Here is a 12,294-nt window from a genome sequence, read left to right as displayed (position 1 = left end):
TGAAAACTAATCAGTCCTCCTTTGCTTTTCATTTCAACACTCCCTCCCCATCTGTTCTTTACTTTTACCTAGTTCCCTGGAAGTTCATGTACCACCTGCCTCCTAAATTTGCCCTTCTTTTCCAGTTACTTGTCTCCAGACTATATGCTTCTTTTTCATGTTGTTCCTCCTTTTTGATGTTCATGGTTATGTGTTTAAGATTGCTAGTCTGGCTTCACTCTTCTAGCTGACATAGGTGCTATGCACATAAATATTAAAATGTGTTTTCAGGTCATTGTATTAAACTAAAACCAGTTCTGGCTCTGATGTGTGGTTAACTCCATTGCTTAGGAGCATTATGTTAACAGAGCAGGAAATCCTTTGGGTTTTTCTCAGTAGAGAAGGCTTGGTACTGCCATAAAAGGAGGGGTTGTTTGTTTTGTTTTTTGGTATATGAAGGTTCCTTTCCAAAGAAAGAATAGTCAGCCTTGCCTTCATGATTAAATTAGTAGCTCATATTTATGTACATGAAATCTTAAGTAGCAATGCATACATTTCATTTTTTAGTTCAGCCCCTGGAGTTCTTATATGACTTAATTTTAGCAAACATTGGTGGTTGACTAAGCTGGGATACTAGTATTAAAGACTGCTCACCATCTGTTTCAGCATTTTTGAACATGTCAGAGGTTCTCTCCAAATGGAATGTTCTGTACTTGGCTAGGCCTCCTGCTGTCTGGATTGGTTTGTCATGCATTGTAGCACACTGGTTCATTTTCCTAGTTCAGTTCTGCCTTTTATTGTTATATTTGAAGTCATTTTTATATGTCTATATAGAGGTATCGCTATAAAGCAGGCCTGTCCAACTGGTTGATCGCAATCTACTGGTCGATCACGGGCTTTCCCTGGTCGATCCTAAAAAAAACCCCTCAACAACTGTGGTTTCTCCCCCTAAAAAAAAACGCTCAACAACTTTGGTGAAGCCTCCCTCAAAAAAGCTCAACAACTCTGGTCAATCCAATGGGAAGATCACTGCCAGTTTATTTATAGTGGGAGTAGATCACAGTCTCTTGGAAGGTGGACACCCCTGCTATAAAATATTGCTATATATTTAGGTATTGTAGCACAGTTTTTTAAATCCACAATTAAAACACAGCTCATCCTTTACAAGACCAAAGAGCGTTTTTGGCCGGCCTGGTATGGAGACAGTATAATCCTCTCCTTTTGAATGAGTTAGTACTCTTCAAAGTGCTCTACAACTTATATTTTCACAATGACGCTGTAATGCTAGTTTGTAATTGAGGCTAATTTTTTAAAGGCCAATGTTCAGTGACCACTCAGATATAGGTCTCTGAAGCCCTAGCCCTAACACTCCTATTACTCAGTACCCAACAACCTCCAAAAGAGGTTTATGCATGGGACCCAGGTGTTTATAGGGCCAGGCGTGCTAAGCTTCAGCTGTAGAACTGCATCATGCATCTGGCTACAGTTTGATGACAATTGTTGCATTACTTTGCTCAAATTTAAATAGCCTTGCCGCCTTTTGTTTTTCTACTAGAGATTGGTGATTTTTATTGTAGTTGCCTAGTGCTGTCTTTTATAGGTTAGCCTTGACTTCTTTTACTTAAGAACAGCTGGCTTCACTGCAATTATGAGTCACAGTTTGCTTGTTCTGGAATGATAATAGCAAGCACCAGATATCTTATTCTTATGGTAGTGTTAGCTATAAAAAAATATGAAGGTGATACTTAAAAAGGAAGGATATATTTTATTGGTGAATATTAGCTTTGCTAATGTTTATGTAAATGCTAGCATGGGATAGTTATATGATACAATTGCCAGTAAATTTCACGAGTTCTTACCTGTACGGTACTTACAGCATATTGTTATTACTTTTGTATTTAAACCAGGACAAGAAGTAAGTAGTTTGATTTTAAAGTAGTATTTTTTTTCTGAGGGAGCAAACCTGTGCTACTCTCTTTCTTTGTGAATGTATTCTTTCTATTCTCTTGTCTTGAAAAAAATTCAGTTTCTAAGAGTAACCAGAATGATTAGTAAATAAGTTATGTAGTTATGTGAATCCCAGGTTATCTTGATCAAGTAGGTCTCTATAAGTGTAAGTGCAAATTCAGTGGCTAAGATTCCACCCCTCCCTGAAACCTACCAAAGACCAGATATCTTTTCTTCTCATTTTATTCTGGCTTTCTGAAAAGATTTTGTCAAAATTTATTTCAATATTTTCTATGTATGTGACTCTGAAAATAGATTATTTTTTAAGAGGGCTGAAAGGAAAATCCCGGTTGCACAAGTAGAACATCACAGTGCTATCACCCAGTGGACTGTTGAAGTAGCAAAGCACATTGGGAATAGAATTCAACAATATATTTTTATGAGGTGTAATAATTTTAGCATGCTTTCCCCCCCTGAAGCTTGCATTGTTAGTCTTTATATTTACGTAAGATATTTTTTGTTTGTCTTTCAGAATACAGAGCTTCTTTGGAGACATCTCTTTGTTGGATTTTATCCATGTCCTGCTAACCACTACTTTCAGCTATGGAATCGGTAACTATTTTATTGCTTACCCCCCCCCCAGCACTCCCCCCCTTCAGTGGAATAGCTTTTGTAATAGTGAATACAAAAACAAAATATGACTATGAATCGTGATAGTGATTTTTCATTTATTATTCTTAAAATGTAAATATTTAATAGGTTTTGATAAGAGTAGTTGTGTTAGAATTGGTTTTGTAGTGCAGATAAAATGTCTTCAGCTTATTAAGAAACTAGTTTTAGTTGTAGTGCAATGTATAGCAGCATCACAAATAAGGCCTGAGGGTGAACTTCCCTGCAGTACCTGACAAAGGTTTTGTAGGTAAATTACAAATACAGGCTATGGCTTTCATTTTATCATCACCAAGACATATATTGGGTAAGTTATCATCTCAGGGAAACTTTCTGATTTAGATGCTTGGATAAAGCAGCACTGTGGCATATTTTTGTCTGCAAAGACACTGTTGAATCAGCAGCCAAGGACTTATAAACTACCATAAAACCTGCCTTGCAATTAGGCACTTGGCTGGTTACCTGTGGCAAGCAACAACTATAAGCTGACAATCCTATTACAGTACATGCAAGTTCTCTACAAATTCACTTGCATGCAACACAAGGGAAGAAGGGGAAATGATTGGAGTCACTATTCTTAGAAGTAAAATTTGTAGAACATTTTCAGTGTGATTAAAGAAGGTTTATATAACAGCGGTGACCAAGCGAGTAGTCTGGTTGTGGGCCATTCTACAAGACCTGCCTCCTGTGTCCACTCATACAGCTCTCCCTCTCATCCAGATTGAATCTGTCAAAGCTTATACATACCACACACCCCATGGTGCTAACAGAGACCCAGCGGTGAGAGGCAAACTTAGTTTTTTGTTCCTGAAAGGAAAAGGTCTTTCCCTACTTCTGGAGGATGGAGAGAAATGTCAGATATTTGGGGATTGTTTCCTTATTGTAGGTGAGAAGATTCATACTGAATAATGTTCTCTCTTAAGGACTTTTTCTAGGGTAGTTTTTACCAAAAAGAGATAATTAGTGAATGTGATCTAGGATTTAACTTGACATTATCAGGGTGAAATGTAATCAGTTAACAAGAGTAATGTTTGAACTTGGTGATTAAGTTTCTAATTAAAAGAGGATTCATTAAAATCAAGCCTAGACTTGGTTTGAGCTTTAAAAAATTCTGCACCTTCAGATGCACCCAAACTCTGTATAAGAGTGTGCTAAAAATATGTGCTGCAGGTTTTTGTCACTGCTGACAACTTTCTGAAGCCTGTCAGTGGAGCACCTGTCTCAGCAATGACATTGAGATGCATCTTCTGATGTGGGTCTCATGTCAGTTAACAAAACATTGGAAAAGACTGGGATAAAAAGCTGTTTCCTTAGCTTTGATGAGGTAGCAGCAACAGTAGCTTCTTGCCTATTTTGTAATTAGTATGATACAATGCACCCATGGTCGATTGCAGACTCCTGTTGAAGTCCCTTCTTCGAGAGTAGTGAGAGAGGTAAAACCTGCTTCTTGGCAGATGGTGTGACTGAGTGTCCTAGTAGTGCATACCAGTGTCCATCACTGCCATTTAGGACAGTCGGTGAGATGGGCCCTTTTAGGGCATTCCGTTATTAATTGTTGCTGACTTGCAGTTTGTTCACATTAGATTATTGTTTTTAATGTTTGTGTGTTTATTTTATAAGTATTAATCCTCTGGAGAGCAAATGAGAAAAATTGGTAGAATGTTGTTTTTGTGTGGAACAACTAACATACACACTTGGAATAGTAATTAAAACCTGAATTCTTTAGATAGAATTATTTAATATCTCACATTTTACACAAAAAGGTTTCTGCTCATTCTGCTCACAAGAGACCCGGAGAGCAGAATATTGCTGCTGCAGAGCTTAAAGGTGTATTAATTTTATCACTTGTGTCATCACCATACCTGTGCACGTGTAGGTAATTTTCCTTACTGCAGGGGCCTTAATGAGATTGTCTTAAAAGTGGTGATTGGAGCATAAATTTTAATTTGTCATGTTGAAATTAGGTGTGCATTCTTCCCTTCCAGTATTGAATACCCAATAAGTAACAGTGCTAATTTCCACCTGCCACTGATGAATCATAAGGGCTTATTTGCCCAGAGTGATGATTTTGTTGGTATATAGAAATTAAGAATGTTTTCAAATTCTTGGAAAGCTTACTGAGTACTTGCATATTCTTGAGTTGGGGCAAAGTGCAAGACTGTCCAGTGAATTGGATGTGTGGTACTTGATTTGCAGAACTCTTCATGGCCAAGCTATTGCAGAATCTGTGACCGACAATATGATGGCTGTGTGTTAGTGCTGGGATTTCTGTGAAAGAATATGTTCTAATGAAGCTGGAGTTGTGGCAGTTTTATGTTCTTTGGTGACATCTATGCAGTTATTTCCACGCAATGTTAGTGTCTGAATGTATATAGGCTTCTCCTTAGCATTCTTTCTTGTAATAAAAATTGGGTCATGTGTAAATTAATGGAAAGTGGAATAATAATAAAAATGCAGCGCAGCCAAATCACTGTATACCACACGTATACCACACTAATGAATATGCTCTGTGTATGTATTATTTTCTTGTTGAAAAGCATTTAGGCTTCCAGTGTTTATGTACTGTTGAGTTTCTTGAAGAAGCATGATAATCCGGTGCCTTTCTTTAGCACAGAATTCTAGTGTAAACTGGCAGCTGGTTAAACTCTCAATACTCACATTTTTCATTACAGAAATTGACAGATCAAGACTTTTGAGCAGAAGTGAGATTGTGATGGTTTTGGAAGTAGTATTTCACAGAGATCATAATGAATATGTAGGTGTCTAGGGAAGCTTTTAATATCTGAAGGACTATTGTATTTTAATCTTTTGTTGGAATCTGCCCAGAGTGGCTGGGTATAAATAAATTGTTGTTGTTGTTGTTGTTGTTGTTGTTGTTGTTGTTGTTGTTGTTAAAAGGATGAATATGGTGGGGCTGCTAAGCAGAATTGTTTTTCCAAGCTTGAATCTTGCCTTGTTCTGACCTTCTGAGAAGAACGCTATTGTGAAGCTGAGCTAGATAGTAAAAATGCAGTTTCAACACATGCTTTAAGAATTGAATTGTCTTCGGAAAAGTCACATTTTACAATGAAGATAGAATTGCTTAGACAAAATGGGGCCAGATCTTGGTATTCATTTAACTCAGGTCTTTTCCATTAGTGGCACTTCAGCTTGGATGCATTCACTTTTAAATATTTACTGATTCTTGACTGCATAGGGAAAGGATTTGTAAAATCAGGATCTGTCACAACCTTGAGTTAGATTTCACTCTCCTTTCCTGAATACATTTTTAGATGTAGCATAAGGTAACAAAAATGTTTCGTTATTGCAAGTTTTAATGACGAGTGAACCTTTGCAACCTAATCACTTTTAACTGTAAATTCAACATCCTTGAAACCAGTGTTAGAAATCCAGCCATATAAGCTAGGCTTCAAATGGCTCTTTAAACCAAAGTTACAGTATCCAAAATGGAATGTCCAGTTGCCATTTTGGGGCAAGACGGCTCTAAAGTCTTATTTTTCAAATGATGGACAGACTGTGATTGATACTCAGTTAAACATCTGGCTAGTTCAGATGACAGCCTTGAGCTAGGTTAAGAGCTTTGAGAACTTGAAAAGTCTCAGGGACAGTCCACATATATCTTGGCCTATTCCAACCTCTTTTTCTTAATGGTGACTGCTCCTGCTCAAGCTGCACAGAAATAGCATTTTGGTTCCAGAAATTCATTATGATTGTGAAGCTAATTCTACATGATGTGGTATTAGCATGTGAAAAACAGTCCAGATCCAATCAACTGCAGGCATGCAGCTCCAAATGGTGGAGATGCCAGGCGCCACCCTGGCGCGCAGGCATCTTCACTTGGTTGCAAGTGAACGAAAGCCAGGTGTAAAATGTGCATGATGCCTGGCTAATTTTGAACACTGCTCAAGACCAAATACTTCAAAATGTCTATTTGGAAAACATGTGAAAAGACAAAAGTAAGGTGATCTTGGAGAATTGGATAACTGCAGTAGGCAGATATTGTGAACAGGAAGAGGAGACATGGGAGCAGGTTTTAAATGTCTCTCTTCGTATTGGCTTCTCTCTCTGTTAGTATGTCCTGGGTGGGTGGAAAGAGCGGGTTTTCTTCTGCCTTCAAAGACTTTGCGTGAAGGGATGAGGGTTGGAGCTAGAGATGAATTCTCTGGAAGATGATAGCAGTACATATATTGCCTCTAGAATACTTTCATATTTAGACTTGGGCCTGGAAGCTCACTTCTGTGGGGTAACTCCGGTCTACCCACTTGGCAGGCATGCACTACCCCAGATAATATGGGAAGAGGCCAATAAGTTGAATGTAGCTTTCATACTCTTTGTGCTTTGTCTTCCACTGGGCATTAGTGAGATTTACTTGTTTAAATTTTATGTATTTTTGAGGTTTTTCTGTAATTGTATTTTTTGCGACTATATTTGTTAGGGACACTGCCAGAGAATGTATATGAGTGGCCTATCCAATGGTCAGAATCCTGTGTTCACTGTTGACTTTAAATATTGTTACCAGAATATGTGAAACTTTCTTTTTCTAGTCTGTGGTAGTATAGCTTCTTATCTTTGCCAAAGGGAAATACTTGTATTATATACTCCTCAAAATATTTGGAAAAACTATCTCAAATTTGGGGAGCAAACTTGCTATAAGTTGCTTCAGTGGGTAGGACTTGAGCTAAAATTCAAATTCAAATAGGATTCAAATTGGAAGAAAAAGGGTTTAAACTAAACATTAGGAAGTACAAGCTGATCAGCAATGGAACAGATTGCCTTGGAAGCTGGTGTACTTACCTTCAGTAGAGGTTTTTAGGCAGAGGCTGGATGGCCTCCCCATCATGGAAGTTGTAGTAGTGGATTTTCAGCATTGGTAGGAGTTGGCGTAGATGGCATTTGACATCCCTTCCAACTTTCATTCTCTGCAATTTTTAAAATGAAGCTTTTAGGTATGTCTACAGACATGGATGAACATTTGTAGCTGATAAAACATTCTGGAGATCCGAGAGAAGCTGTGGCTAGGTTGGGATTTGGTGCTGCCCCAATGGACAATAGGCAACATTGTAAGCTTTAAGCTGCTTGTCTTAGCTTAGCCTTACTCCTCCTTTATTCACTCCCCCCCCCTTGCTTCTCAGAAAGCAGTCATTTCTTCCTGACGCCTGTTGTTCACCTTTCAGGCTGGTCATTTCCTTGTTTCTTTTACCACCTGTTGATTTGCCATCTGTGTTTAGTCTTATCTTTGGTTCTTCTCTTCAGTGCTCCTTCTGCCTCTGTGGTGGTTTCGTTCATTTTTGCTGCCTTTTAAGCCATTAGTTCCTTTTACAGTATTTGCAGTCCTTTTCCTTGGTAGAGCATCTTTCCAAGGTAAAAGTGACTGCTTAAAAAATCCTATACATAGGATCTAGTCACTGTAAAAATAATAAATATGGAGGAGTGTGTGTAAACTAAACAAAAACATAAATGCATTTACTATCCTTATCTAAGGATGGTGCATGTGGCTGTGGTATGACATAGCAGTTGTATTCAGGGGGAAGACTGATGTCCTATGAAGGCATGGAATGCAGCAACTGTGCCAATGCTAAACAGGCATTGTCTGAATGGAAAATTGTTGAGGGTGTCTCATGTACAGTCTCCTGAGTTTCGTGGAAGAAAAACTGAGTGGACCATAATGTGCTTCTCACAAAACATTTATTGTTATATATTCTCATAACATATGGACACACAAAAGTGGCTCATGAGGCCTTGGTGATGTTGTTGTTTCCAGATGTAAACATGTTTCCTCCTTGTCCTTTACTATTACATAAGCTATTGAGGAGAGTGTGGACATGGTGCACGAGCACTTTATTGCTCCGAGGCAGATCAAATGACAATTTTTGGAAGAGATGTCCAGTCATATAGTCAGGGGGAGACAGCCTGTAAATAGTTATATGGAGTGGTATGTGTGTCTGATGAACAGGTATGAGAAGGGAAAGTCCAAATGGCCTTTGGTTGGTTGAAATATTGAGGAACTCAAATTGATTCCTTCCGCTAAATTAACAGTCACTGCATTGGTGTTACAGTGTTACTGCATTGGATCTATTTTTGATGTGAAATTCCTTCTATGGTATAATCTTGTTCTTCTTTAGAACTAAGTCCCACTGAGTTAGAAGGGTTTACTCCACAGTAAATGTGTTTAGCATTGCAGCCTTAGTTTTCTGGTCCACAAATGTCATTCTCTGTTACATAGACTCCTCAAATGCTTGATGCAATAAGATGTTGCTAAGTTTGGAATGTAAATTATGTGAAAATGGCTCTTAAATTTTGCTTGCTGAATGCCAGATGAAGTGACAGCCATTTCTGTCATTATTACATGAATATATTCAGGTTGCTGAGTTCATTAAGAAACACTATGCAGTCCTTCATTCAATGTGTGTGTAAATAAAGGAATTTTTGAATTGAAATTTGATTTTAAAGGGCCCATCTAACACTGCCAGTACTGGAATTAGGAGCAGCACCAGCACCCATAATTGTCTTGCTTATAACAAACAGAGGTAGACATGTTATTTCTGATGTCTAGGGATGAAGTGAACTTAGAAAAGAACTGGATAAAATAATTCTAAATATGGCCATTCACATATTGCTGTAGGCTTATTTCTTGCATTTCATCTTTTTATGATGATGAAAAGGCATAAACCTTGCATACTGTGCTTTCCAAGCTGAGCACACCACAGAGGATGACTTGATTAAAATCATATGTGACAAGTTAACATTTTAATGACTAATGCTGCTATGGATCTTGGGAGTGGATCAGCTAATTTTAGTTTCTCTCTCCAGAGGCAGAGCTAGAAAATGGAAGAGTCATTTGGGGCCACTATTCCCAATCCTGCATGGTGGAACAATCAGAGTTGCATTTCCTTTTTCTGCAGCATTCTTTTCCTACCTTCTTTCAAATAGCAAAATGATGGGTGAGACTGTTATGTTTTCAGCCTAGAGGGGAAGCTGCCCATTACAGTGGTGCCTCGCAAGACAAAATTAATTCGTTCTGTGAGTTTTTTCGTCTAGCGAATTTTTTGTCTTGCGAAGCACGGTTTCCCATAGGAATGCATTGAAATTCAATTAATGCGTTCTTATGGTCAAAAAAAGTCCAAACAAAGCCAAATTTGGTACAAGAAGAGTTTATTAACTGCTCTTTAAAGTCTCACATACTTTAAAGAGCATTTCAAAAAATGAAGGAACAATAAATTAAGTTTCTAAACATGACAGAAAAACATTTAAAAATCAACAAAGTGTACTGTACATACATTTTCTAAGACTCTGGGGGACCACTCGAAGAAGGTTCCTCTTCCACTCTTTGCTTCTTGCTGAGGAACCTGTCCATGGTCTGCTGCTTCATCCGCCTTTTCAGCAGCTCCCTGAGAGGCAACATGACCGTCGTATCAAAAGTGTTCGCTTGGTCATGTGCCACGTGCTTGTTCGGGTGATGCCGCTCTGCAAAAGCCTGCACCTCCTTCCACTTCTGGCAAATGTCCCTCAGTTCTTTGGAGGACAGCCGTTCCTCAGTTGCTCCCTCCTCTTCCAGCCAGGCCTGCTCCTGCGCAACCTCTGCCTGCAGTTCAACTAGCTCCTGGGTGGTCAGCTTGTGGTCATGCTCCTCCACCAGCTCGCTGACGTCCTCCTCTGTGACCTCCAGGCCCATGGTCCTCCCCAAGGCAACAATGTCCTGCACCACTGTTGACACTGGTGCATCAGAGTCACTTGGTGCCACACAGGCTGCGCCAAGCACAATTCAAATTTCTCTGGCTGATCCCGTTCCAGGCCGTGGTGATCATCTTCAAGCAGGTGACGATGTCGAAGTGGTCCTTCCAGAATTCCTGCAGGGTGATGGTGGTGCAATCAGTCACCTCGAAGCATCGCCTGAAAAGCTCCATGGTGTAGAGTTTTTTGAAATAGGCGATGACCTGCTGATCCATCGGCTGGAGCAGTGGCGTGGTGTTAGGCGGCAGGAACATGATGTTGCTGAAGCTGAACTCCTCCAACAAATCCACCTCAAGGCCTTTAGGATGAGCAGGAGCATTGTCCATCAGAAGCAAAGCCTTCAGCGGCAGGTCGTTGTCCAGCAGGTACTGTTTGACAGCAGGGCCAAAAGCAAGATTGACCCAGTCCACAAACAGCACACGTGTGACCCAAGCTTTGCTGTTGGATCGCCACATGACACTCAGCCGCTCCTTGTCGACCTTGTGTTTCTTGAAGGCCCGTGGGTTCTCCGAGTGGTACACCAGCAGGGGCTTGATCTTCAGGTCGCCGCTTGGGTTGGCACAGAAGAGCAGGGTCAGACGATCCTTCATGGGCTTGTGGCCAGGCAACCTGGCCTCCTCCTGTGTGATGAAAGTCCTTTTGGGCATCCTCTTCCAAAACAGCCCAGTCTCGTCGCAGTTGAAGACCTGCTGTGGAACGTAGCCCTCTGTCTTCATAATCTCCAGGAACTCCGCTGCAAAGTCTTCAGCCACAGGAACATCAGAACTGGCAGCCTCTCCATGCCTGACCACGCTGTGGATTCCAGATCTTGCCTTGAACCGGTCAAACCAGCTTCTGCTTGCCTTGAAGACTTCTGGCTCGCCTGAGGTTCCTGGCTGTTCCCGGATGAGGTCTGCGTGCAAGGCCTTGGCCTTCTCACAAATGACGGCCTCAGTCACTGTGTCCCCTGCACGCTGCTTCTCTTCTATTCAGATGAGGAGCAACTTCTCGACCTCCTCCAGAACAGCTGGGCAGTTCTTCACGATCCTGGTGACTCCCTTGGCTGCATCAGTCGCAAGGATCTTCTCCCTCATCTTCAGGATGGTCCCGATGGTTGATGGGTTCCTGCTGTACTCCCTGGCGAGGTCCGTCACACGCATCCCACCGTCGTGCTTCCTTCTTCATTTCCAGCGTCACCTTCTCCTTCTTCCTCTCGCCGGCCTCCGCAGCAGCAGCAGTCTTCTTGGGTCCCATGGCAGCACAGCTCTTACCTTCGTAAACTCAGAAAAAGAAAAAAAAAATCAGCAATTCAAACCCAGAACCAAGTCCTTGAATTCCAAACACCCAACCCAAAATCCAAAAAACCCCCAAAAAGTTTTAAAAGTTGTAACTTACAAAATGGCTGCAAATCACCAAAGTCTTCAAAATCCTCAAATGGCTGCAAAAGAAGTTTTGGAAAAGCTTTAAAAATCACCAAAGTCTTCAAAAACCTCAACTGTTCCCCCAGCCACCCACCCAGCACACAGAAATTGCAACCCCCTCCCCAACTGTTGCAAACCCCTCCCCAACTGTTCCCCCAGCCACCCAGCACACAGAAATTCAAACCCAGATTTTTTTTTTCCAAAAAAACCCAACATGGTCAAATGGTCACAGAAAACCATAAAAACGCAGAAAAAACCACACAAGCTCCCAGATTCTTGCAAACCTCTCCCCAACACCAAGTCCTTGAATTCTAAACACCCCAACCCAAAATCCAAAACCCCCCAAAAAAGTTTTAAAAGTTTAACTTACCAAACAGCTGCAAAAGAAGTTTTGGAAAAGCTTCAAAAATTCAGCAAACTCTTTAAAAAGCTCCAAAAGGCCACCATACCATGTGCAATGTGTTGCTCCTCGAAGTCAAGTCACAACTGCACCTCTTCAAGCAATGCACCCTGGGAATTTCCCCATAGGGAAATTCGTCTTGCGAAGCAACTCGAAAACGAAAAACTC

At 40.6% G+C, this 12,294-nt stretch overlaps 1 protein-coding gene and 1 pseudogene across 4 annotated transcripts in view; one reads left to right on the top strand and one right to left on the bottom strand.

Annotated features, from left to right (window-relative positions):
* The window catches only part of ANKRD11 (ankyrin repeat domain containing 11), a 212,959-nt gene that overhangs the window by 20,943 nt on the left and 179,722 nt on the right, over positions 1–12,294 (top strand). For all 3 annotated transcript variants that reach the window (XM_082233086.1, XM_082233085.1, XM_082233084.1), the window contains exon 2: positions 2,459–2,538. The gene's annotated coding sequence lies outside the window, so the exon portion shown is untranslated. The remainder of the gene's footprint in view (positions 1–2,458; positions 2,539–12,294) is intronic.
* LOC309537941 (tigger transposable element-derived protein 1 pseudogene) lies at positions 10,226–12,135 on the bottom strand (annotated as a pseudogene). Its single transcript, XR_014224518.1, has 2 exons — positions 12,097–12,135; positions 10,226–11,743 (listed from the first exon to the last, which is right to left on the bottom strand). The product of XR_014224518.1 is annotated as a tigger transposable element-derived protein 1 pseudogene (transcript).

This window comes from Podarcis vaucheri (assembly GCF_965113315.1).
Source record: "Podarcis vaucheri genome assembly, chromosome: 7".
Taxonomy (NCBI): Eukaryota; Metazoa; Chordata; class Lepidosauria; order Squamata; family Lacertidae; genus Podarcis; species Podarcis vaucheri.
Note: the sequence above shows the minus strand (reverse complement) of the source record. Positions and strands in the feature narration are given on the sequence as shown.